This window comes from Lygodium microphyllum, chromosome 4 (genome assembly GCF_053477565.2).
Source record: "Lygodium microphyllum isolate KBCC chromosome 4, Lygodium_microphyllum_v1.1.10, whole genome shotgun sequence".
Lineage (NCBI taxonomy): Eukaryota > Viridiplantae > Streptophyta > Polypodiopsida > Schizaeales > Lygodiaceae > Lygodium > Lygodium microphyllum.
Window position 1 is genome coordinate 20,107,878 of NC_141138.1, and position 26,429 is coordinate 20,134,306.

Consider the following 26,429-nt stretch of genomic DNA (forward strand, 5'->3'; position numbering starts at 1 on the left):
ATGTGGACCAAAAATTGTTTATGTTGCTATCTTCCATGAGTATTTGTTGATCATAATCAGAAAATCAGAAAAAACACACATCTTGTGGCCCAAAATAATACACTAAAACACGTAAAATATGAAAAACCAAGGGAAAATGATGTTTTTGAGCATAAAAATGGAAGAATAAATAGGAACGCCAACTAAATTTTCATTTTTGTTACAAGAAGGAACTAAAGGCCACAGCCCATAACCTATTTTGAATTTTTAGTAATTAAATAATGCTAAAAATAAGGAAAAATACAAGGAAAATAGAGAAAAACCACTAAAAATAGGGAAAAAATGCATTTCGGGTGCCGAAAACTAATGAAAATTAAGAACAATGTTTGTAAATGTTTGTGGGGACTGAAGCATGAGGATTTGCCTCAGTTCAGCCCCACCATCTTGTTCTAGTGTGTCTTTTTTCGCTTTTTACACATAAAATGATGGCAAAATGCCTTATAAATCTATGCAACAATACAACATTTGATCGATGGGAGGGTAGAGTGGTTAAAATGTGTCTAAATGCTTAGTGAAATGATGAAAAGCTTGCTGGTTTTTGTTTTCATACCATATAGGTCGGTGAATAATTATAAAATAAGGGCCTAGTAGCACGAGGGTTTCCTCGGTGCTAGGTTCATGCAACGCCGCATAAGAACGGTAGCTGAAAACCATTAAAACGATGTTTTCCACATGTGCACAATACTGATTTTATAATTGTTTGAGCACTCAGCATCCACAATATGCATAAATCATGGAAATATTTAAAGGTATCAGAAATCCTAGATGCACAGCAATTGCTTTCATTAGGACCTTGACCCACGTTGAGTGAGAGACAGGACACCCTAAGCCATAGGCTAGTCATGGGGTCTAGGGGAAAGAGAAGTAAGGACAATGGTACATTCCTGTATACGATCAATTGGTACCTTGAGTGGATTTTGTGCGAAATGTTTATATGTTGAGCGACGCACCGAGGGGCCAATCCCCAAGGTGTAGGAGAGTCGCAGAGGGGTGGCGGCACTCAGCCGTTGGAGGACCCCCTATGTCTGTGCTTCGTGCCATTAGGCAATGTGTAAGGAACTCCCTCTGAGGAGTAGTGGGTGAGAGAAAAGTGGACTACAAACGACGTAATACAAACGCAAGATGTTTGGAAAGGCAATGTATGTGTCATCAACGCTCTTGGCCGTGAGGCCGTGGGGTTGTTGAGCGCGTGAGATAGAGGTCCGGCTAGTGCACGAGCCAGTGCCGGCCCGTTCTAGGTCCCATCATGAGGGTAAATGGACACACATCACAATGGCCTTTATCACCAACTTACTTACAAAAAGAGGGATGGAATAGTACCTATGTGGTGGTAGATAGATTGACAAAGCAGCTCACTTTTATTCCTACAAAGACTCTATTTTTACTATCTCAACTGACAAGTGAATTCATGGAATAGATATTCAAATTGTATGGCCTACCTCAATTCATTGTTCATGATTATGACTACAATTTCATTAGTAACTATTGGCAAGTAGTTTTCAGTTCTATGGAGACTAACTTGGCTCCATCCATTGCTTATCATCCCCAACTTTATGGCCAAATGAAGGTGGTTAAGAAATGGCTTGAGACTTATCTTTACCACTACTTCCATGTTAACACTCGAAAGACCAATACGATTTTTTTTTGAAAAGTCAAAAATGGAATACAATCTCAAGGCAAGAGGAAAACGAAGGACAAAGGTGCACTGTGAAAAATATGAAAACTCAAAGTGCAGAAAAAAGTCTTGAATGGAAAAGGGAGCACACAATAATAAGTGCACCTTAATATGGTAGCAAAAAAAGCGCCAGGTGCATTGCAATTCATTTCATAAAATAGTGTTGGGCTCTCTCCTAGGCAAGTTGTTGAGGCCTACACTATAATAGAAAGCAGAAGGAAAGAGAGTAGAGGAATGAACAAAGTCTAGACCAAAAAGGGGGTGGCCACCCAAGGAGGGGATAGGGTGTGTATAAAAGTAAGGAAACGAATGAAGAAGCTCATTCTTATGTGTGGCTAAACTTGTTCTCTTCTTGCTTCTTGCTCTTACTTCCTTCTTTTGCATTAGAGAGGGAGAGAGTGAGTGTGTGTGAGAGAGAGAGCATATGTGAGAGGGTGAGGGACCATGGAGAAGCTCTTATTCTCCTCTCTTTATCATCATCTTCTTCTTTTGTCCCTTCTTATGCATATGGCTATGGAGATCAGAGGTCAGAGCTTGGAGATGGAGTTTTTTTGAGCGCATATCTTGAATCATGGGTCTATCGGTAGATTTGTGGGAGGAGGCACTCCATCAAATTCAAAGGTAAGCTCGCTACATTTGTGTGTGGAAGAGTATGTACGGCTATGTGAAAGGTAGCCATAGCTCTTGGGTTGAAACACTTGAAGTAATAAGCGGTTCGTGAGGTTTGGTAGTTTGCTTCTGAGAGCGATTATATTTTAGTTCCATTTTTGGGACCAATAAATTCAAGCTTAAGTGCTTGCATGCTCCAAAGCGAGTGACAAAGTAGGAGTTCATCTTTGAAACGACACTTGGTTTTAGGACAAAAGAGAGGGAGTCAAAGGCCATTTGAGCTCTATTGTGGATTATTTTAGGTTTAGAAAGTTTTCTGTACATTGGTTGGAGTAGGAGAAGTGTACTTTGATCAGATTTGAGACATTAAGGTTTGGGAAATAAGAAAAAAGAAGGAAAAGATAACTCTCTGTTAACTAGGAAATAAGGGAACTAAGAAAGAAAGGAAAAATATATTTTTAATGTCTAAGAAGGAAAACAACATGTAAGGAAACAAAGAGAGAACAAAAAGGTGAAAAGGGGAAAGAGAGAGCTCATTTGCACACTATGAGATTGAGAGAGAGCTATTGAGAGAGAAATAAGGAGCTACAAGTCCAGAGACAACATCATCAATAATCATTGGCATCGACACATTCAAGCATTTGAGGTATGCCCTAAGTCTTCATTGATGATTGTTTCATTGGTTTAGAATCCTAGGTGCATTAGAGGTAGAAACAATAGTAATCCTTGGCATTGACACATTCTAGTGTTCAAGGTATGCCCTGGGTCTTCATTGATGATTGTTGCATTAGTTTAGAATCCTGGGTGCATTAGACATAGCAGTAGCAACAATCCTTGGTATTGACACATTTGGGCATTCTAAGTATGCCCTAAGTTTTCATTGATGATTGTTACATTGGTTCGAAACCCTGGTTACTACATTAAGGTTGCTCATTAAGTCATTAAAGTGAATATTCATGCCATTTGGCATGTTTCCCTCCTACGTCGCTCGTACGACAACCATAGGTCTCAGACATCAAATTCTTATTGCGATTGTATGTTCGACTCAGACAACAATCCACTCATACTCACTACAAGATATAGGCCTTATAAGGACGTTAAAAGCGACGAAAATGTAAATAAAGAAATTTTTTCCTATCATCGCAAAAAGCATCATTTTTGGCAATGCCATAGAATAGTCGGTATTAGCGTTGTTATCAGCGTCGTTATTTGTGTCGGTGTTAGTGTTGATACCGACACAAATAACGACGCTGATATCGATGCTTTGCGATGCTAATAACAATGCCAATAGCGACGGTAACAGGGAAAGCTACCCTGCCACATATAGCACAATGTGCTTTATTTGGGCCATACAAAATAGTTTATGCATTGTGTACAATTCTCGTGTAAATAAAGACAAAGTGTACTTAAATCATAACACCGATACATGAAATAAATACATGATCACATAATGAAAGTGATTAGTACAATCATGGCAAGATATCATTACTACATAGAAAATGTCTACATAGATCACGTGACCAAAAAAGAAGGGTGTGTGAGCTCCAGGGATCCAAGGGCGAGCTATAAATCATCGCCATCCGAAAGCTCATCTTGCCAAAAAGGAGCATCGAATGGACTCTGCAAAAAAAGAAACAACTACACATCAGTCCACTATACAATAATGCATTCAAATTAAACATGGTAACTTCGGACAAGAAAGATGAGTGACTTACAGGACTGCCGCATCCATACAATCGGTCGATCAATGATGCAGTGAGACCGTGCCTCTCTGCATATCGAGTCTCAAGGCTGGTCGGATCGCGATTTGTAATGGAGTGCTGCAAAGAAAATAAAATACTAACTGTTAGAAACATGATTGTCAGTACAAAGGATATTGTAAAAAAAAAGCAAGCAAAACAAAAGAAAAACTTACAAAGTCCTCTAGATATGTCTTGTGGCCGCCACTCCCAAGATGATGGACCATTCCGGCCTCTAGTCGTGCCCTCTCTGCCTTGCGTTGCTGTCTCCAATGTCCTGGAGAATCTGTAGCCTCCTCGCTGAGTCGGCGCCAGTCATTCGCGTCTAGCCACTCGGGCTTTGCAGCCCCACTCTTGAGTGCCTTGCATATGTTCGATCATCTGTGTGACATATATCTACGCATGAACTCCATCATCCTGTCAAGAATCGTGTGGTGGGGGAACTTGCTCAAGATGCTGCGCTGAACACACACAAAATGCACAAGGAGAAGCTCACTCAAGAGACAAGAAGAGAGATGGAGGCCAAAACGTTTTCTTGCTAGTTTTTTCTTCTTCTTACACACACATTACAATGTATACAAAGTATAGATAAGATACAACATAAAGGAAAGCGGCCACTAAGTCAAACAATGCATAACAGACTACACAGGTCGACTGGCACTATAACTATGCCAGCTGTAAATAGGTGTAACAACCTGAACATAATAAGTAATGAGTTAGTGGCCATGTGAGAGTCATAATGACCACCGACGTGCTAAGTGTAGATGTGTGGACCCATCTAACCAGGCGGTCCATCATTAATGTCCGCATGTGTTGAGCTTGTTATCTCAACACTCCCCCTCAAGCTCAACTGCATCTCTACAACTCCAAGTAAGCTTCAAAAATTTTGAAGCTTCTCTGTACCTAATGCCTTTGTGAAGATGTCAGCTATCTGATCCTGTGTGCTGACATACACCAAGTCAATCTCACCTGCTAGTACCTTCTCTCTCACAAAGTGGTAGTATACCTTAATATGTTTTGTCCTGGCATGGAACACAGGGTTCCTAGCCAATTGTATAATGCTCATGTTGTCATAATAAATGACAACTGGACCTTCCACTTGCACATCTAAATCAGTCAATAACTTTTGCAGCCATACTACCTCACATGCTACAACAACAGCACCTCTATACTCAGCCTCTGTACTTGACAAAGCAATTGTAGATTGCTTTTTGTTGCTCCAAGCAACTGCTGCACTACCAAGAGAGAACATGTATCTGCTGGTAGATCTTCTATCAGATATACTACCAGCCCAATCTGCATCTGTGTATCCAAACACCTGTACATTTGAACTTGCCTCATAGAAAAGTCCATAATGTAATGTGGACTTCACATATGTCAATATGCGTCTGACTGCATCCAAATGTGGCTTTCTAGGTGCTTACATAAACTGACTCACAAGACCAACAACGTAGCTCAAGTCTGGCCTTGTAATGGTCATGTAGATCAAACTCCTCACTATCCTCTTGAACATAGTAGGGTCTTCTATCTCATCCCCAACATCAGCACTCAACTTTACATTCTGCTCCAATGGGACTAAAAGTGGTTTGCATGCTGTCATACCATACTTGGACAACATATCCAAGCCATACTCTCTTTGGGATAGCCATATACCATCATCACATCCAATCACCTCAATGCTAAGGAAGCACCTTAGCTCACCTAAATCCTTCATCTCAAACTTCTTTTTCAAAAAGTCCTTGACTTCAGCAATCCCACTATCACTATCACCTATAATAATCAAATCATCCACATAGATGACTATGATGACCAAACCTGCATCTCCCTTTCTCACATAAAGTGAGTGATCAACATCAGAAACATAAAAGCCAATATTGACAAGATACTCTCTGATCTTGTCAGACCATGCTCTAGGTGCTTGCTTGAGCCCATTGAGTGCCTTCTTCAACCTGCACACATACGTGGGATGCTCTAAATCTTCATAACCTGCTGGCTAATCCATATATACTTCTTCTTGCAAATCACCATGCAAGAAGGAATTCTTCACATCCATTTGCTGCAACTACCAACCTTTGGCTGCTGCCAAAGCAATCACACATCTGGTAGTTGCCATCCTAGCAATTGGAGTGAAGGTTTCATCATAATCTATGCCATATGTATGGGCATAACCTTTTGCAACCAGCCTAGCTTTGTACCTATTAATAGAACCATTTGCATTGTGCTTAATCTTATAAACCCAATTACATCCAAAAGCTTTCTTGCCCTTCGGCAATGATACTAGATCCCAAGTATTATTGGCCTCTAATGCAGCCATCTCCTCATCCATTGCTGCATCCCAATGAGTATGACCAACAACATCCTCAAAACAAGTGGGCTCAACATCCTCAACTAGTTTCACCATATAAGCATAATGGTGAGCTGCATAACCTTCAAAACCAAATCTTTTAACAGGGTATCTGACCCTGCTAGATCTGCATACCACCGGATCACTGAATGGAGCCTTTACATTACTATGAGCTCTCTGTACACCTGGTGTCCTGACAGAAGGAATACCAAGCTCATCATCTAAGCTCTCTGAGCCACTGGAGTCTCCATCAAGAACTGCATCAATGCCATCTGACACTTTATTCTTTCCTTTGTATTTACCTGTAGTGCTACTAGATGCACCTGAAGATGTAGAGCTACTCCTTAGTCTCCTAGACGATGGACTACGAGATGATATCTCTGGTCCACTAAGAGTCCGTGATTCTTGCTTTTCAGCGTGCACATGAGTGTCATGATCATCATCATCATCCAGTGTATCACCACTAGATGCATACCAACTGCATATTTCATCAAAGATGACACCCCTGCTCACTCTGAACTTACATGTGATAGGGTTATAACAACAATACCCTTTCTGCTCTAAAGGGTATCCAATAAAAACACATTTTTCTGCCTTTGGATCAAGCTTCTTTCGTAGCTCATCTGGCACATGAACGTATGCAACATAGCCAAATACCTTCAAGTGTGACACATCAGGTTTCTTGCCAGTAAAGCATTATTCAGGAGTCATCCCATGAATTGCAACTGTGGGAGTTGTGTTCATAATATAAACAGCAGTATGAACAGTCTCAGACCAAAAATGCTTAGGCATATTCTTTTCAGCCAAGGTGCGTGCAACTTTTGCAATATGCCTGTTTTTTCTTTCTGCAACACCATTTTGCTGTGGGGTATACCTGCATGTGAATTGTCTCTTTATCCCATGAGACCTCAGAAAATCACTGAACTTATTCGAGAGGTACTCTCCCCCTCCCTCTAACCTCAAGCACTTTACTTTCAAGCATGTTTCTCTTTCAACTGCAGCCTTGAAAGTTCTAAAGTGTTCCAACGCTTCACTCTTTTCCTTCATAAAATATACCCACAGCTTTCTAGAACAATCATCAATGAATGTGACAAAGTATGAACTGCCTCCAAGAGATACATTTTGCATAGGCCCCCAAATATCTGTATGCACAGCATCAAGGATATTTCTGCTTACATCTCTGTCATGTGAAAAGGGTTGTCTTGCCTGCTTACCAAACTGACATGCTTCGTATACCTTATGCAATTCTACAACTCTAAATGTAGGCAAACTTGTAACCAACCCTTTGGACTGCATTAATTTCAGCCTTTGTACATTTGCATGTCCAATGCATTTGTGCCAAATTTCAACATCTGCAATAACACCTTTTCCTTTAGCATACATAGCAACATTCATAGTAGTAATTCTAGCATCCAGAGTAAACATATGTCCAACTCTACTTTGCAACTAACCTGCACTTGTTATTGAAGTCTTCTACAAAGCAACCCTTTGCATTAAATCTGACTTGCAACCCTTGCTCTACCATCTGACTGACTAACACCAAGTTCTTTGTAATAGATGGCACATGTAATACATCTGAAAGACTCTTTGTCTTACCATCATGCAAGGACAAGGAAACTTTTCCAATGTGTGAAATTGGGTGGCATGAATCATCACCCGTCTGCACATAACCTGCATTTTGCAAATCCTGCATCTCTCCAAACTATTCTGTATGGTTGGTCATATGATTGGATACACCTGAATCAACATACCAAACATCATCATGTGTTCCCTTTCCTGTAATAGCATTCAGCATATGCTGCATAACAAACAGACGTTCATTTTTGTCTTCATTCTGTTGTGAAGACGATGCATAGTTTCCTTGCTGCAACTTACCACTACAAATATCATCTTTCTTAGCATTGCATTGGGCTGCAATATGATCTGTTTTGCCACAGTATAGTGACACATAATATGAGAGTTGTTAGAACCTCTATTCTACCATCCACCTCTTCCTCTAAAGCTCCCCCTGTCTCTAAAGTTACCACGACCTCCTGAAACTTGCATATCGCCAAATTGCTAATTCAATTTGTTTTGCTGGTTGTCACTACCACATTTTGTATCACAGCCTCTTGAAGAGAACCTGCCATGTCCCCTTCCTGAAGTGGAGTAGAAAGCTTGGACCTGTTCACTACTTCTTTCAGATCTCTCACTCTGCATTTTGATCTCTTCGGTGATTATAAGGGAGACCAACTCATCGAAATCTGGAAATGGCTTTTTGACATATACGGAAGTTACAAAAGACTTCCAAGCCTTTTCATTGTTAAGTCCACCCAAGGTAGACGACACCAAATCATCATCATCGGGCATTGTATCAATCCCTGCCAAGGCATCTGCAATGCTCTTACCTTCAGTATACTCATTGATAGACATCTTCCCTTTCTTCAATGTATTCAACTCTTGCTTGAGTTGAATCTTTCGTGCCTTTGTATTTACGGAAAACATACTTTCAAGTATGGTCCAAGCTACATATGAATTCTCTGCATTTCTAAAATATCCCAGCATATTATTGTCAATTACTACAGACAGCTAATACATGGCCTTCTTGTCTTTTGCATTCCATTCCTTCCGTTTGTCAAAGAGTTTACTATCCATGATATAAATCATGGGATTCTATAAACACAGAAGAGTTTCACTGGAAGTTGTATGAGATATTTGCATACAAAATTCAAGCATTATTATCCAATATCTACCTTAGTTATACAAGTTCTTTTGTATTTTGCATATAATTTGCAGATATACCATGTACATTTATGAAAAAAAAGTCTATGGGAACCTATAACTTGGACATCTGGAAGTAATTGACAGTCTGCTGGATAAATCACATTAATTCACTTAGGTGACCAGCAAGTGACCTAGGCTGGACAAAAAGTGACCAGGGTTAGAACAAAGAACAGTCCGCATTTTTCGGCGCAAGATGCGGGCTGCTCTGTCTGAGGGAAACTGGAAGAAAGCTGGAGCTGAGATGCATGGAATGGAGCATGCAAACTGAAGATTAACTGGTCCAACTATTGAAGATGTAAACTTGGTGAGAGATCCACTTCTCTACCTCTTTGGTCTGACAAAAATGCATGCTGAAACTGTCTATAAAAGAGGGAAAATCTGAGAGAAGAGTATTCAGCCTGCTCTTATGCACGACTTCTCTCATCTTCTCTACCTTATTCTTGGTCCAATGAAGCCCCACTTGTGCCCAAGTACTTGAGTGACTTTGGGGCAAGCAAAGGGGGAGGTTATTGAAGACTTATGGACTGTTATGGGCTGAAATAACCAGTCATAAACAGGGCAGCCCACTATTTTGATCTATTTTTATGAGCAAACATGGGTTTTTAATTATTGTAATAGAGGAAAATGACCTCTTTTCTTCGGGATATTGTTCATAGATGATCAAAAGTGCTTCTTCTTGAGTTTATGCACTCATTTTGAATTTGTTTATGGGCTGAAATTTTCTGTTTTAAAACAGGACTGAAGCTAAAATTATTCATTTCCCATTCATTTCATGTATCTTTGGCCCAAATCTTGGATGCATTTAATTCTATCAACAATATACTTACCCAAAGGATTGAAATCCATCTATGTATATGAAATAAATGCCATTTGAACTTGCATTTGACATTCATAAATGAATTAGAAATCTAAAAATATCCTTTATGAAATGATGTATGTATCCTGAAGCATTTGATGTAATCAAGTTAGACGTATTCCTTCTGTTCATGTATGCTAAGTACAAAGTGAGAAGGCTTGAATTCCTCTTCCGTACCTAAATTCTTTCTAAACCCCGAATCTTATTAAAACCCAATCCATTTTTCCTTTCTGAATCTTGAATCCCAAACTCTTCTTCTGCACTAAAAGCCCCGGTGGTAGACCTTCAACTCTTAACGCGACGACAGTGGTGAACCCGATGTGAAGGTCCGCTACAGAAGAAGAAGTCCAATGGGAGAATCATCAAGCTCAAGAGGAGATGCTTTGCAACAGTTGGTTCATCTAATGCAAGAGAGCCAACAACAACAGCTGCAATTTCAGCAGCAGTTGCAATTGCAACAACAACAGAGACAAGAAGAAGAACGGATTGATGCTGCTGCCATTAAGGCCTTAGAAGTAGTTGGGCATGAGCTTAAGCAATTTAATGGGAAAAATGTGTCCTCTTTTATCCATCTCTACACTAATGACAAGATGGTCTTCTTTGGAGTTCCTCAACATGCCTGGAGCCGTTACTTTGCCCGCCTGGCTGTGCATGGCCTCCAGGACCGAATTCATGGTCTTTCCCAAAAAGATGTTGGATGGACTATGTTCAAAAAGGCTCTTCGAGAAGAATTTTTCTTTGAATATTCTGGCCTTATGACAAAGAAAATCTTCACCGAATGGGTTGAGAGGCCCAATAAGGGTCTAACTGCTACTGCTCTTCATCGAGAGTTTGAAAGCAAATTTGCCCAACTAGATCCTGATGACCAACAAGGTATGGAAAGTCAAAAGATTGAGTTATTTTTAAAAGCTGCAGATTCTTCTCTTCAGGAGAAATTGATTGGCCGACTTGAAGACCCTGACTCTGAGTCGGGATTAAAGACTGCTTGGAGTGATGTCACTGAAGCAGTTAATATGATTGCTCGAAGAGAGCGATTGTGCCTAAGATGGGGATCAACTCCTGTAACAACTGATTCTATGAAGGAGCCTATTCCAGCTTCTCGACCTCCTGTCTCTATGGCCGAGCAACCAAGAAATTCTGCTGTTCCTTCTCCAAAGAAGGATGTCATGGATGAGTTAGTTAAAAGCATACGGGATCTCCATCTTAATTTAACAGAAATTAATTCTAAAGTAGAAAGGCTTGATGTTAAAATAGAAGAAAGGGGTCGGTCAACCGCCCAAAGACTTGCACGAGAAGGCTTTAAAAGACACTGCATTTGGTGTGATAGCCTTCAGCATGACAAGAGGGAGTGCGGAGCATTCCGTGAAGCCGAAGCACAAAAATTAGTCTTTTGGAAGGATGGCAAAATTCATGCAACCGAAACCGGGCTTCCTCTTGAGCCAAACTTCGGTAACGGCGGCATGAAGAAAAGATTGGAGGATTTGGCAACAAGAACAGCCTATGCAGCTGTTGATGCTGCAACTTATGGGTTGCAAATTGAGCCAACTAATGGAATTGTTAAAGCATGTAAAACTAATGCAAAATCTAAAGTGTGGACGCAGGCCTTGGAACGCATGGAGCAAGGCAAGGCAACTAAGGATGATTTAACCACTGCCAGCCAATGTATTCAAGGAAGAACCGGATGGTCCGAGCCTGTGGATTCATTTTTAGCTTTTGCCTGGCTAGCTGAAATTAATAATCAAGAAGCCATGATAGAAGAAAAGAGAAGAAGAGAAGAAGATGTTGCCGATCCTTCTTCTTCAAGACCGACTAAATGCATAACAAGAAGAAAACCAGACCAACAAAATGCTGCTGAAAATCCGCCACCACCAGAATTTGACATGGGAGATGCCCCTCAAGCAAAGAAGACAGAAGGAAAAAGAAAAAGCAAACATCCTAGTTACAAGTTGCACTCAGACATAGAGACCGCAACGGATCTTAAACGGATCCTAGAAGAAAGGATTCTTGGAAGTAGAATTGAATTTACATTAGGTGAAATTCTCGGAATTCAAAACGAGGATTTCATAATGTAATAATTGATGTAATTAAACGAAAAAGACAATATATTCGTGAGGAAACTGAAGAATCTGTACATGCTTTTTTGCAAGTACTTCATGTGTATTTGCAAGATGAAGAGAAGCTGATTCGATTGGAGGCAATCAAAGAATTGATTGCAGCCATAGAAGCCAAAGATGAAGACATTTATGAAGCAGAAGCTGAAGAAGCCATAATGGTGGAAACTTCTCAATCTAAAGTTCAGCCCATGCAAAAGAAAGAGACTTTTCTTCACAACATGCAAGAAGAAAGTGAAACTCACTTTATTCAAAGTAGTCACTATTCCCGTACCCATTGGGTAAGGGCGACTACTGAAACTGTTGTTAAAATTGGTGAGAAAGAAACTCCATGCATTGCCCTTATAGACCATGGTTCAGAAATTAATGTTATGTCAAGAAGTCTCTATGAGAATGGTGGATGACCCATTGACGTGGACCCAGGGTGGCGCATGAAGGCAGCCAATAACTCTTCTGGTGATCTTTATGCAGCGTGTCCTTATGTAAAAGTTACTATTGGTAATGTAAAAGATGTGAATTTCATTTCTTTTCCAAGATTCTTGCAGTTATCCAATCATTCTTGGACAACCATTTATTTCCGAGTCTCGTTTAGAGACAAAGGCTCTTGATGATGGTTCATCATATGCTCAGATAAGAAGCAAGGATAATGATAAGGCTGTTCAATTCCTAATTGTCTGTATTAATCACCATCGGAATAGGGATCGATTGAGAGATCATCCCGTTCCTCCTAATGCCCGAGAATTTAAGGGTTTTCGGGTAGCGCTGCTATAAGTGGAGGCTATGGCAGTGCATCATGTCATAAAAAATTGCCTCCACATATGAAGGAGGCAAGGTCTAAAGCTAATTTGCAGGTTTTTTCAGCCAATGGAGTGGGCTGTTATAAACAATTTTCAGTCATGAATAGGGCTGAAAGAAAGTATTTGAGTCATATGGAGCAAGAACTGAAGCAAATTGATGTTTTACCTAAAGATGAAGAAATTTCAGGTCTATTTTATGGGCTAAATTATAATGATACAATGGCTGAAATTTATACAGCCATTCATGCAGAAAATCAAGTTGAAAATCAGTCCATACAGGTATGTACATTGGATATGTATGACATAATTCAAGAATTTGCAGATTATGAAGCCTTTGGACAGCCAAACAAGGATGAAGCAAGAGTAGAAACAAAATATAAAAGAATTGATAAGAAGGTCAACCCGGTAGCTACTCCTCTACCACCTGAAAGCAAAGGATTGGCAGAAAGGGTATCCAAACAACCAAGCCTTCGTGATCCTAAAGATATTGGCCATCAATTTACAACTGAAAGTATACAAAAGCTGAAAATTGGTGAAGACTCTTTCCTCTTGCGGCTGAAAAATAAAATTTCATGCAGATGTTAAAGAACCATAGTAAAACCTTTTCATTTCAGCCGCATGAAATCGGCTGTGTGGATCCAAGCATTGTGGCTCCAATGGTAATTTTTACGGTCCCACATGTGCCTTGGAATCTTAAACCAATTCCGGTTCCAAGGGCTCATTTGCCTAAGTTATTGGAACTTTTAAATGAAAAGATAAAAATGCGAATATTGGAGCCATCTTCAGCTCTATATTCCAATCGATGGTTTACCGTACCTAAGAAGAATGGATCTTTACGATTCATTCAAGATAGTTATACAAGTTCTTTTGTATTTTGCATATAATTTGCAGATATACCATGTACATTTATGAAAAATAAGTCTATGAGAATCTATAACTTGGACATCTGGAAGTAATTGACAGTCTGCTGGATAAATCACATTAATTCAGGTACAAAAATATGGAAAAAATCCAAAAATGTTGCCAAAAACTGTCAAAAGTCCACTAGGTCCACATGGGACCAAAAGTAACTGACTTAGGTGACCAGCAAGTGACCTAGGCTGGACAAAAAGTGACCAGGGTTAGAGCAGAGAGCAGCCCGCATTTTTCGGCACAAAATGCGAGCTGCTCTGTCTGAGGAAATTGGAAGAAGCTGGAGCTGAGATGCATGGAATGGAGCATGCAAACTGAAGATTAACTGGTCCAACTATTGAAGATGTAAACTTGGTGAGAGCTCCACTTCTCTGCCTCTTTGGTCTGACGAAAATGCATGCTGAAACTATCTATAAAAGAGGGGAAATCTGAGAGAAGAGTATTCAGCCTGCTCTTATGCACGACTTCTCTCATCTTCTCTACCTTATTCTTGGTCCAATGAAGCCCGACTTGTGCCCAAGTACTTGAGTGACTTTGGAGCAAGCAAAGGGGGAGGTTATTAAAGACTTATGGACTATTATGGGCTGAAATAACCAGTCATAAACAGGGCAGCCCACTATTTTGATCTATTTTTATGAGCAAACATGGGTTTTTAATGATTGTAATAGAGGAAAATGACCTCTTTTCTTCAAGACATTGTTCATAGATGATCAAAAGTGCTTCTTCTTGAGTTTATGCACTCATTTTGAATTTGTTTATGGGCTGAAATTTTCTGTTTTAAAACAGGGCTGAAGCTAAAATTATTCTTTTCCCATTCATTTCATGTATCTTTGGTCCAAATCTTGGATGCATTTGATTCTATCAACAATATACTTGACCCAAAGGATTGAAATCCATCTATGTATATGAAATAAATGCCATTTGAACTTGCATTTGACATTCATAAATGAATTAGAAATCTGAAAATATCCTTTATGAAATGATGTATGCATCCTGAAGCATTTGATGTAATCAAGTTAGACTTATTCCTTCTGTTCATGTATGCTAAGTACAAAGTGAGAAGGCTTGAATTCCTCTTCCGTACCTAAATTCTTTCTAAACCCCGAATCTTATTAAAACCCTATCCATTTTTCCTTTCTGAATCTTGAATCCCAAACTCTTCTTCTGCACTAAAAGCCCCGGTGGTAGACCTTCAACTCTTAACGCGATGACATCGTGCCTTTGTCTCTTCTGCAGTTGGAGGGTCACTCACCTCCGGCTCCTTTTCTTCACCTGAAACAAACTCGTAGAGGCCTTTTCCAATAAGGAAGTCGTGACACGGAACTTCCACTAAGGGTAGTTGTTCTTGTCGAGCTTCTCAATGATGGGGCTTCCACTATTTTATGCCATTGTCACAAAACTAATACCAAACAGCAAGCAAATCTTCTATAACCCTTGACCTATAGTGCTGAGCAATACACCAGACAACCTTTTTCATTGTCTGCTCAACAATACATGCAATCTGCAACTTGTTTGCAGATAAACCTTATGTTTGCTTCCTGCGAACACCTCAAGAATTACAGATTCACAATCTGTAACCTGTGCATCCACTTTCGGTCGAAACAGCCAAAATCACAGTGTATCCTGAAATTGCTGTCCACAACCTTGCGGCTCTAAAACGGGGCCTGAAACAGCAAGCAAATCTTCTACAACCCTTGACCTATAGTGCAGAGCAATACACCAGATAACCTTTTTCATTGTCTGCTCAACAATACATGCAATCTGCAACCTATTTGCAGATAAACCTTATGTTTACTTCCTGCAAACACCTCAAGAATTACAGATTCGCAATTTGTAACCTGCGCACCCACTTTCGGTCAAAACAGCCAAAATCACAATGTATCCTGAAATTGATGTCCACAACCTTGCGGCTCTAAAATGGGGCTTGAAATGGCCTCAGATGCCCAAAATAATTGCGGGACAAGTCCTAAAAGGCTTTCCTGCGAAATATACAACACTCTTCGCGCACACTAAATCTCACTGCAATCTGAGATTTTTGCTTCACCCTGCTTCCGGTGCCTCCACAGGCACTATCTAGGAGAGAGAGTGGAAAAATGGGAGAGCTTCTTACCCGTGGCTTGCTTGCTCGAACCTTGCTTCTTCTCCTTTGCTTCAGCCTTTGAAATCAGCCTCTCTAAGTGGCACGGCTCTGATACCATGTCAAGAATTGCATGGTGGGGGAACTTGCTCAAGATGCTGCGCCGAACACACACAGAATGCACAAGGAGAAGTTCACTCAAGAGACAAGAAGAGAGATGGAGGCCAAAACGTTTTCTTGCTGGTTTCTTCTTCTTCTTACACACACATTACAATGTACATAAAGTATAGATAAGATACAACATAAAGAAAAGTGGCCTACTAAGTCAAACAATGCATAACTGACTACACTAGTCGACTGGCGCTATAACTATGCCAGCTGTAAATAGGTGTAATAACCTGAATATAATGAGTAATGAGTTAGTGGCCATGTGAGAGTCATAAGGACCATCGACGTGCTAAGTGTAGACATATGGACCCATCTAACCAGGTGGTCCATCATTAATGTCTGCATGTGTTGAGCTTGTCATCTCAACACATCCAGCCCGTAGAAAACTTATCTACTGCAGAAACTCCTCATGCAAGGATGCTACTATGTAGTCCTTGCTCCCCTCCGGTATGTTTTTCCAATGATCCAAGACATTGTGCCAAAAAACTTATTGGCACAACTCTCTCATGCGAGCCATCACCCTCCTCCCCTCGTCATTCATGATGATGGCTATCATCTATAAGGTAGGCATACCCCTCTGGGGGTATGCCTAAGATGGGTCATCTCCCACCTGCGACCACACTCTTGGGCATATCCAAGAGACCCCTATAAATGTGGTGTATCGACCGGGGTAGTATCTATCAGAGTAGCACCCATAGGGGTGCCACTTGCAGACGGCTGAGAAAAAGCCGGAGTGACTGGAGTAGATGTCCCCACAGGTGTGACAAATCTTGGAGGTGACACAACTCTAGCAAAATGACGAAACGGAGACATCGCATTTGTGCCTCCACAGCAACCACCTGAGCCATGCGCTCTGGAATCGCTACGAGAGCGAGGAGTAGCACTTGTATCCCAAGCCGACCACGGGCTCATTACATCTGGATCTCTGCAACATCCCCCTGAAGCACTCCCTTCCGTCTGGCCCAAGTCTGGAGCGTCAATGTCGTCTGCTCAAAACTGAAGCATCTGATCGTGGAAAAATAGATCTAATAGAGCAGCCTAATGATGTTCGAGACAGCTCCTGGTCCGCCATGTCTCTGAATCTTGCCATCTGATCTGGAGACATGCGTGTGAAGATATCCTACAACTCCTCATCGCTCATCCCTCGACTCATCCTGATGATCTAAGTATCCACAAAGGTCACCTGCACAGACAAAAAATGATACTAGCATAATCAATTTAAATCATACAAATCACGGTATTATAATTGTTACAAACTGATCTTACTTAAAATGCATATCTTATGTACCCTTATAAGCGATTTGTCAACGAATTGAGTAAGTGGATGCTCCAAGTATAAAGTATCCTATGGTCCCATATCAATCTCCTGGCACAACTCCGCATAAACTGGAAGGTCGATAGACATGTCACCACAAAAGGATGAGTCCACCTCGTTCTCAAAGAATTCTTGGACTCCTGTATTTCCATCATTGTTACTCGATGTTGGCTCCTCTACATGCTCCAAGCTTTCGATGGCCTCCACCCCTTGCAATATTGGCCTCTCTATTTGCATATTGTCCTCATCTATGCTCGGAGCATCTCTTTGATTATATACTCTTGCACTTCGGGAAGCTGAAGGTATAACATACCACCATCGAGGTTGTCGAGGGTTTGGATAGAAGATTACTTGTTCACAAACACGTACAAGAGAGATTTAACTATTGTGACATGTACCATGTCATAATACAATTAACAAACAAATGAGTTCATGCACCTATTCACAATGGGCCGGTAACACAAAAGTGTCGCACAAATCCATCCATTTTTTTTCGAAATCTATTTTGAGAAATCTATTGCCATGATACCACAGTCTGTTGTGGAACGCATTTTGTCAATACGCTCCACACAGAAATGCCATCCGTGTGACTATGCTGCACTATATATTTTGTACTGTACATTGAAACACTGAATTAGTTATTACATATGAAATATAGATATGACAAACTCTAAATACATAATCACCTTTGGAGTACATCCCCTTGAGAATTTCCACTCCTCGGTTGAGACCTCCACCCCTTCGTGAGACACTGCCGTCAAAGCTTCATACAACCATCGCGTTGACATAAACTGCGGCATCTCCTCCATGCCCTCGGGATATCGAATCGGTCGATGGTGTGCACTACATCAAAATTCAGATCGCGCTTCCTCTCGATCTTGCCTAGCTTGCTAGTACCTGGTGAGCCACCTCTCCATAGAGACATGGTGCAACATACAAAAGCGATTCACTTTCTCATAGTGACTAGTATACTAAAGTAGTGACCTCATTGCAAACATATTGTCAGCGCAGTATCTTTGATGCATATTGAACACATCCGAGATTCACTACATACGAGAGCTGTCCATAACTGAAGGGAGGGGAAGTGCTACCTCCCCCTTGAGCATCAGGCAATACTCCGGACCCTTACTCTGTTGAACCTGATGGAGCCCGAACTAAAGTCGACGCTAACTGAAAGGCATCTAGGTAAAGTTGCAACAATTGAGGATGGTCTGCTAAGTCATCATCTTCCATCCATTTGGCATCCATTGGTGAATAATTCTGAAATTTCACCAAGTATCTCCTAGAAACTTTACCTTTGACCTTTCTTTATTTATGTGCCAAAATCTGCTAGGTACCAAAATCTCATCTAGCTCCTCAACCTCGGGGCTGAATTTTAGTAGACATATCCTCAGGCACATCACCATGAAAGGGCCTCAATAAATTGACATGAAAGGCATTGTGTATTTGCCAATGTGGAGGTAATTTCAACTGATATGCCACATAGCTAATCTTCTCCAACACCCGCAAGGGCCCGTAGTATCTCATATTCAACTTTGGATAATCTTTCTCGTCCAAGTTTTTGACATAACGATGAGCCTCAAAGATCTTATCCTTAGTTTGCAGAATAGGTGGTACGTTCTTGCAATCCTCAACCACCTCAAATGGAGCTTTTCTCATAGAACTATGCATTATGTTGTTGTAAGAAAACTCAACCAAGGGCAAATACTGCTCCCATTGTGTCTTGTGGTCTAAAACATAGCACCTTAAAAGATCTAATAGTGTAGAATTAGCTTCCTCAGATTGACCATCTGCCTGCGGATGGAAGGATGATGAGAATTTCATCATGGTACCCATATTCTCAAACAAGCCCTTCCAATATAAACTGGTTATCTGGAGGTCTTGATCACTAATGATCGACTCTGGCATACCATGATACTTAATGATGTGTTGTAAAACAATCGTGTCATATGATCAGCCTTTATTTTCTTCCTTACCGCAATGAAATGGGCTTGTTTGCTAAGCCTGCAAATGATAGTCCATATCCCATCAATCCCTATAGGTGTCTTAGGAAGCTAAAAATAAAGTCCAGTGCAATGCATTGCCAAATCTTATCTAGAATAGGCAAGGGCTGCAACAAACCTGATATCTTTTGTCTAACATGCTTTACCTTCTGGCATACGATGCATGTCTTAACAAATTGTTCTACATCATGCCTCAACGCTAGCCAATAAAAGAGCATATTGGTAGGCAGGTATTTCTCAAAGAGACAAATCGTCTCCACTACTCCCCGCCTCGCGGATTCAATAGAGGACGTCTTAATCTCCTTCTGTGAGATCCATTGCACTAAAGTCGACAACCTATAAATTGCCCCGTGTATTTGTGGAGTAAGGCATCTTGCAATTGCGATCGGTAGTAAAAACTGCCACAAATGAGAAATCATTATGAACAATGACTACACTCCAAATAGCAAAATGTGCAGGCCACTTACAATCCATTCGTAGTACAAACCTGACATATTTTATGCAAATCATGGGATTTTAGCCCTAATAATTGGTCATCTTTAGAAAACACAAACCTGAGAGAGCGCATCATACCCATCAGAGTGCAGATAGACTTGACTATTTGCTTCACAATGCGCTCTTCTTTAGTGGACAAAACCCAAGGAGCGCGAGGTAGCTGCACGTGACCATCAGTACTCGACTGCGGCCAAAGCGCCTCCATCTTTTCTACCTCCTTCAAATCTATTCGTGCCACTATAGTGTCTCTCTTTCCTGTGATGTGGTCTCATAGCAAGCTACCCACGTTCTTGAAAATATGCATTGGATCCAACAAGTGGTTGATCTGTTTTTAAGTGGGTCCAATATGGCAACTCGTAGAAAACTGAGAACCGTCGCATTCCATTTGGATGTGACTCCGTGTGGACCATTTTCAGCTCGTACCAGCTTTGGGCATTCATACGTGTTGGAGGTCATCCAAGAAAACCTTCCCTGAGTTCACAACCCTCTGGCAAGAAAGCGGTTGTGGGAGCTTTTACTCAACTGCCAAGACCCATGGACCGCTTATTGTTTCAAGCGTTCCAAGTGAGCTCTAATGGCTATCTCTCACCTAGCCGACGCGCTGTCGATCCTACGAGTGTAGTGAGCTTACTTTGATGCCCGATCGAGTACCTTCCTCTCTCTTGCACTCTGGTAGCTCCACGATTCTTGATGCTAGCTCAAGCATCCTCAAGCCTCCAAGCTCCATCCTCCATAGCCGCACGCGCAAGAGAAGAGAAGAGAAGAGAAGAGAAGAGAAGAGAAGAGAAGAGGAGATGGTGAAGAGGTTCACCCTCTTGATCCCTCACTCTTACACACACTCACTCCTTCACACTCTCACACTCCCTCTCTCAAGAGCACACACAAGCAAGAAGGAGAGAAGAAGAGAGGAAGAAGAAGACTCTTTTTGTCACACACCAAAGAATGAGCTTCTCATTCACTTTTCAACTTTATATACAAAGCCCTAAATCCTTCTTGGGCGGTCACCCCCTTTTCCCCTTTTTTACATGGCCGGCCGTAGCCTAGGCCCTTTTTCCCATTTCCCACCATTCTAATTTATCCTATTCCCAGCTAATGCGTACACTTTGCAGAGGAGCGAGCCTGGCACTCTTTTACAAAGATTCGGGGGCGCTTCCACATTTTAATTCTTTTGTTGCCTCGGGCCGACACAGAAGCTTTCTGAGGGTCGTGCCCGAACATTTGAATTTTTCAGGGACTGGCTACCGGTCAAGGCGCCTTTTTCTGCTTTTATCCTGCGCCTTTTTTGCTATTTCCATTTTTTCCATTTTTCGCTCCTCTGTGCTACGGGAACATGGTAACATTACCCCCTCCTAGCCAAGTGCCAATCCCATGGCACTGCGGTGGGACGTAATGGCTAGTTAGGTCGGCTATTAGGCGGGACAGGTAGGTAGGTGGTTGGGGGAATGATAGGTGATGGAGGTTGGGGACGATGATCAGGAAAGATTCCAGCGTGCTTTAGGCTCCATGAAGATACTCGGCATCTTTCAGCCTGTTGTGGGGCCCTTATGTAGCCGGTCGTCTTTTGAGTATCATAAATGCTTGAAGAAATAAGCAATCCCTTAGGAGGATGGTATTGGAGGGATTTATTCTAGAGAAACCCTCCGAATGCTGCTTGTCTTGAAAACCCGTGGCTTTGATTGAAGATCCTTGTCTTTGAGTTTAAAGTCTTCAGTTAGAGTTGAAGGTCTTCAGGCTTGTGGAATCAATAAGCGATCCTTGGATCTTGAGGCGTTGGGCAGGATCTTCGGACGATGAGGTTCCAAGATCTATGCCAATGGCGGTTCTACCTTGACTTGGTTCGATCATGGTGGCCATCAGCGCGCAGATGGCTGGATGCCGGCGCATGAAAAGGAGTTTGGGTCATTAAAAGGTGCCGTGGGTGATCTTCATCTGCGGGTAGCCATTTCTTGAGAGTCGAACATAACCTACAAGAAAAGTTGTGCACTCCCTAAGGGGTGTGTCTACTCATCGTGTAGTGGGTGGTGCTCGTGGCAGTGGAACTGGGAGATGGGTCTAACCTTGGGTAAGCCCTTGGGAACGTCCCATACTTGAGGACCCAGTTTGTGCTTCGTTGGAGGTGCGGTGCGAGTCTTAGGGTGACAGGTCTGAATTTCCTGCCCTTGATGTGCCCTAAGAGTGAAGTGGGGGAGAGGGCTAGGGAGAACCCTAGGTGCAGTGACTGTGGTGCTTTTTTTTTTTTTTTGAAATGATACATAGCCCTAATTGTCTTGATCGGAATGAGGAGGAGAAGGGGGTCCGATAGACTTGCTCAAAAACTGGCGACTTTGCATGTAATCTTTTAGATTCATGTGTACATGAAGGGAGGTGGTGGAGAGGAAGGGATGGTTGCATCTAGTAAATTGGCTATCGTTCATGTCTTCTAGGAGGGCTAGACAAAAAGAGGGAAGGAGACTAGCCCTCATCATGAGACGAGCCATGGCGTAGTTATCTATAGCATTAGGGTCAAAGAATAGGGGAGGAAGGCCGTGCTCTTGTGGAGTCAGGTCCTGCTTAAGAAGTAGCCTAAGTAACCTAAGATAATTACAAGTGGTTATAAAAGCGGGGCCAGGACATGAGGAGAAGTCCGCAAGGAAGCGCATCATAGACTCGTCTAGGCTTTCTGCGGTAAAAAGAAGGGTGTGCTCAAAGGATACTACAGTGGAGTTATAAATAATGGGAAAGTCATACCGCCCGTGGAGGGTGGCATCAAAATCTACCCCACCCTTCGAGGGTACGCCATGTAGGTAGGGCCGTTCCACTCGAATGGTAGGGTATTACAAAACGCCATCCAGGCAAGCACGCTTATGTCGCATACTCGCCTCCTCCACAGGGGTTGGCTCTTGTAGTTTTGTACAGTGTGGGGGATTTCAATAACCTTATCTTGCCAGTAGTCGGCCGCTTTTGTGTCCCAAGAGGTTGGGGTCTTTTCCCGCTCTTCCAGCCATTTTTTCCCCAACCGGCCACCAATCGCGATTACCTCATCCATCACTTTGAGAGGCAGGACCCTACGCAGACTGTTGGGTAGGAGGAAACTGAAGGGGAATGGATCCTTTCCTAGTTCCTGTACCTCCCACACCACCAGTTCTGCGTGGAATCCTGTAGGAAGATCATATGGGCATGGAGGGATAGGCGCGGACTGTAGCACGGCTGGCTTGGCTCTCAGTTTTTGTCTGGTCTCCTCCACCAGCTTTTTGTGTCTTTCTTTAGAGACGGCTTTTCTTTCTGCAGCAGCTGGGTCCCCTTGTGGTGGCTCTTAGGCTTGCGACGAGGGGGGTTGTGGGACTACGTCTTTCATGAATCGATTCACATCGATTTCCAGCTCTGCTTCTTCCCCCTACCGTTCTGCATGTGCTACTTCTTCCTTGAATCCGAGGGTGTCTATCTCCTGGGGGGTTAGGCCGGCCAACATTAGGTATTTTCGTTGTTCATCCAAACTCAGCCTAACCTCCGTACGTAATGGTGGCATATGTAGTCCAGCGTGTAGGGCTCTTCTTTCCATGCTGAGCTTTCTTTGCATTGCCTCCAGTGGCTCTCCTTGCGGTGCGTGTGTGGCATCCAGGATAGTGTCGAGGAAGGCCTTATGTGGAGTGTTGAAGGCCACTTGGGCTGCCTCCGCCTTGCTCTCGGCGATGATTTTCTCATTTTCTGTCAGAGCAAGGTGTCACGCCAGTGTCTTCACCCTCTTTTTGTTGTGTGCAGCCCACTCCTCTGCCCTTTTGTTCATTACTTCCAAGTCCTCTCCCTGTCTTAAGGTCAGCATCATGATTTTCTGCTCATAATCCTCTAGTTCCTTGACTAGCCTCTCTTATTCTCCTCTTTCAGAGGTCAGCTGATCTGTCAGGCGCTTGAGTTCCTCCTGCTGCTCCTCCATGCCTCGTTTTCTTTCTTCGTCCCTGGCATTCAGCTCCATCACGAGTGCATCAATCTGAGCAAATTGCGCAGCAAGCTCCTGGTACTGCACTATTAGGATCTTGTGCTCTCTTTGCATGTTTACTAACTCTTGAGTCTCGTTTTCGAGCAGCTGCCTCCAGTGTTCCTCCCTCTCATCCCTAGCCTTCAGTTCTTGTCTCAGATTTGCAATCTCCCGCTGCTGCAAGGCTATCATTCTTGTCTTATCTAGCTGGAAGGCGGCCACTGTTTCCTTCTCGGCTGCCAACTCAGCGCCACGGCTATCTTGCGTTCCTCCTTCGCTTTCTCCAATTGGGAGAGTAGCTCGGCGATGTATTCATCATAATTAGCCGGTGGCGTCATCGTTGTGTGAATGGGCAAGGTTGAGGCTTCGACTTTTTGCTTTTTGGGCTCTTGCCTGGACTCTGCATCCGTGGCTGGCCTCTTCTGTCCTGTGGATGTAGTCTCTGTGCTCTGCCCCTGGCCCATCTCCTTGTTGATGAAATACTGCATCCACACCACGAAGTTTGACACATCTGCGCTAGTCGGGATGCTGGGGGTGATGGTGGTGAGTTCTGCGGAAGGCACCAGGAGGATAGGGATCGGATGGAGCGGGGCCTTGCCCTTGCCTTCAGGGACTGGAGGTGGCACAAACTTTGGCACCTGTGTGCTAGACCCTGGCCCCTCTTCTCTACGCGAGCTCAGGTTCCTTAGTTCGTCTGCTCGACATTGTTGTTCAATGGACCGGCAGGTGGCCTCTGCCAGGTCCTCTTCCTCCTTTCTTCGTAGCTCCTCCTCTTCCTCATCCACTTTTCTCTTCCTTTCCTCCTCCCTTTTTTCTGCTCCTTCTTTTTCCCTTTTTTTTCTTTTTCTCTCCTTTTCTCCTCTTCAGCTTCTTGTTTTGATGCCTCCTTTGCTTTCTATAACTCCTCTTTTTCCCTCTCCTGCTCCTGTCTCTTTGTTCTCTCTCTCTCCTTTGCTTCTCTCAGGGATTCCTTCTTCTCCCTTTCCAAATCTTCCCTTTCCTTCTTCCTGCCTTCATCATTTTTCTTCTTCCTCTACGTCGCCTTCTTCTTCATTGTCCTAATTGTCTTTTTGCTAGTCTATCCCTCCCCTTCTTCTTCTGTTTTCGTTCTGTCGGTGGACCTGTCTTCTGTCCTGGCGAGGAAGCGACCTCTCCGGAGTTTCTCCTTCTCCCTCCTCCACCTCCTATGCTTCCTTTACTGCCTCCTAAATGAGTGCAGTCAAGACTCCTCCGTATTCGATGAAAGAGGCCTTGGAGGAGGCTTCCTTCCTTTCCATAACCTTAGAAGCCGGAGATTCTCCTCCTATTGGTGCATTTCCTAGGGCTAGCACTTTGGCTGCTTGATCAATCGTTTTCCGCATGTAGCCATTCCAATCTACTTCGTCTGGGGTGTGGCCTGCTACGTTCTCCAGTACTGGCATGCTAATTCGATGCATTAAGGAATTGTAATGTTGGCTGGAGAAGAGCACGTGCACCAACTTGGCCTGCAACCTGGCTTCTGTGTCAGGGATGTCCTGGATGCTTATGCCGTCGTTCGTGAGCACCTCTTCCTTCTTCATTTTCAACAAGGCATAAACATCCCTTTTTTGTCTCCTTTTTGTCCTTGGTACCAATCCCAAAGCCTTCTCCACCAAGGCTGGATCCAACCGGACTTGCACTTGCTTTGCACCCTCTCCTTGGCCCACTATTACAATGCCACCTTCTTGGTCCGGGTTGTATGTTCTGAGGAATTCTACGCATTTTAAGTGATCCGGCTCTTGCGAGAATTTTTCAATATACTTTGTAAGGTTACATTGTTCCACTACCCTCTTGGCTGCTTCCTCCTCCACCACGGCTTCGATGTTATAGATGGTTCGGAACTTGAGCTGGCCGAGGAGAGGGTCGATGGTTGTGGATGGTTCCGAACTTGAGCTGGCCGATGCGATACAGCTCAAGTCGATGGGTGCGATCTTGCTGCAATATTTTCTGCTCCTACCATAATTTCTAACTTTCGTTAGCATTTTCCACATATCACTTTGCTATTTATGTGAGAATAAAAACTCTTGAATGAATTTCTTAGGAAGCCCTTTTTTTCATACTACATGCTTATGCTTTTCACTACCTTTACTTTACTGTACCCCCTTTTTATTCATTTCCTCTCTGATTCTTTTCACCTTCACCACATACCCACATACCCCCTCCCCTTCCGGCTTAGAAAAGAATCCTTCCTAGGATTGGGGGTTAAAAGGTGAAGGGCTTTGGGCCTCTTGGGGTAGGAGTTATGTGTGAAGAAGCCACGTGTAGAATTTTGGATTGTATTCCAGTTGAGCATGACAATAAAGAGCAGACGGTTGGATGGAGACTTGGGAGATGTAGGTCAAGACATCGTGAAAGAGATCTCCAGTATTAAGGCGGCTGGCAACATGTAATTCCTCTTCTGTGAGGAATTGGTCAATGTAGGGGTGAGCGAGCACATCGTCATCTAAATGCTGGTTACGGGTGATGGCCAAAACCCTAAACAAGATAGGTGCCACATAAGTAGGGTCATATTCGATGGTTTTAACTGCCCTGCATTGCTCCGCATTGGTCATTATC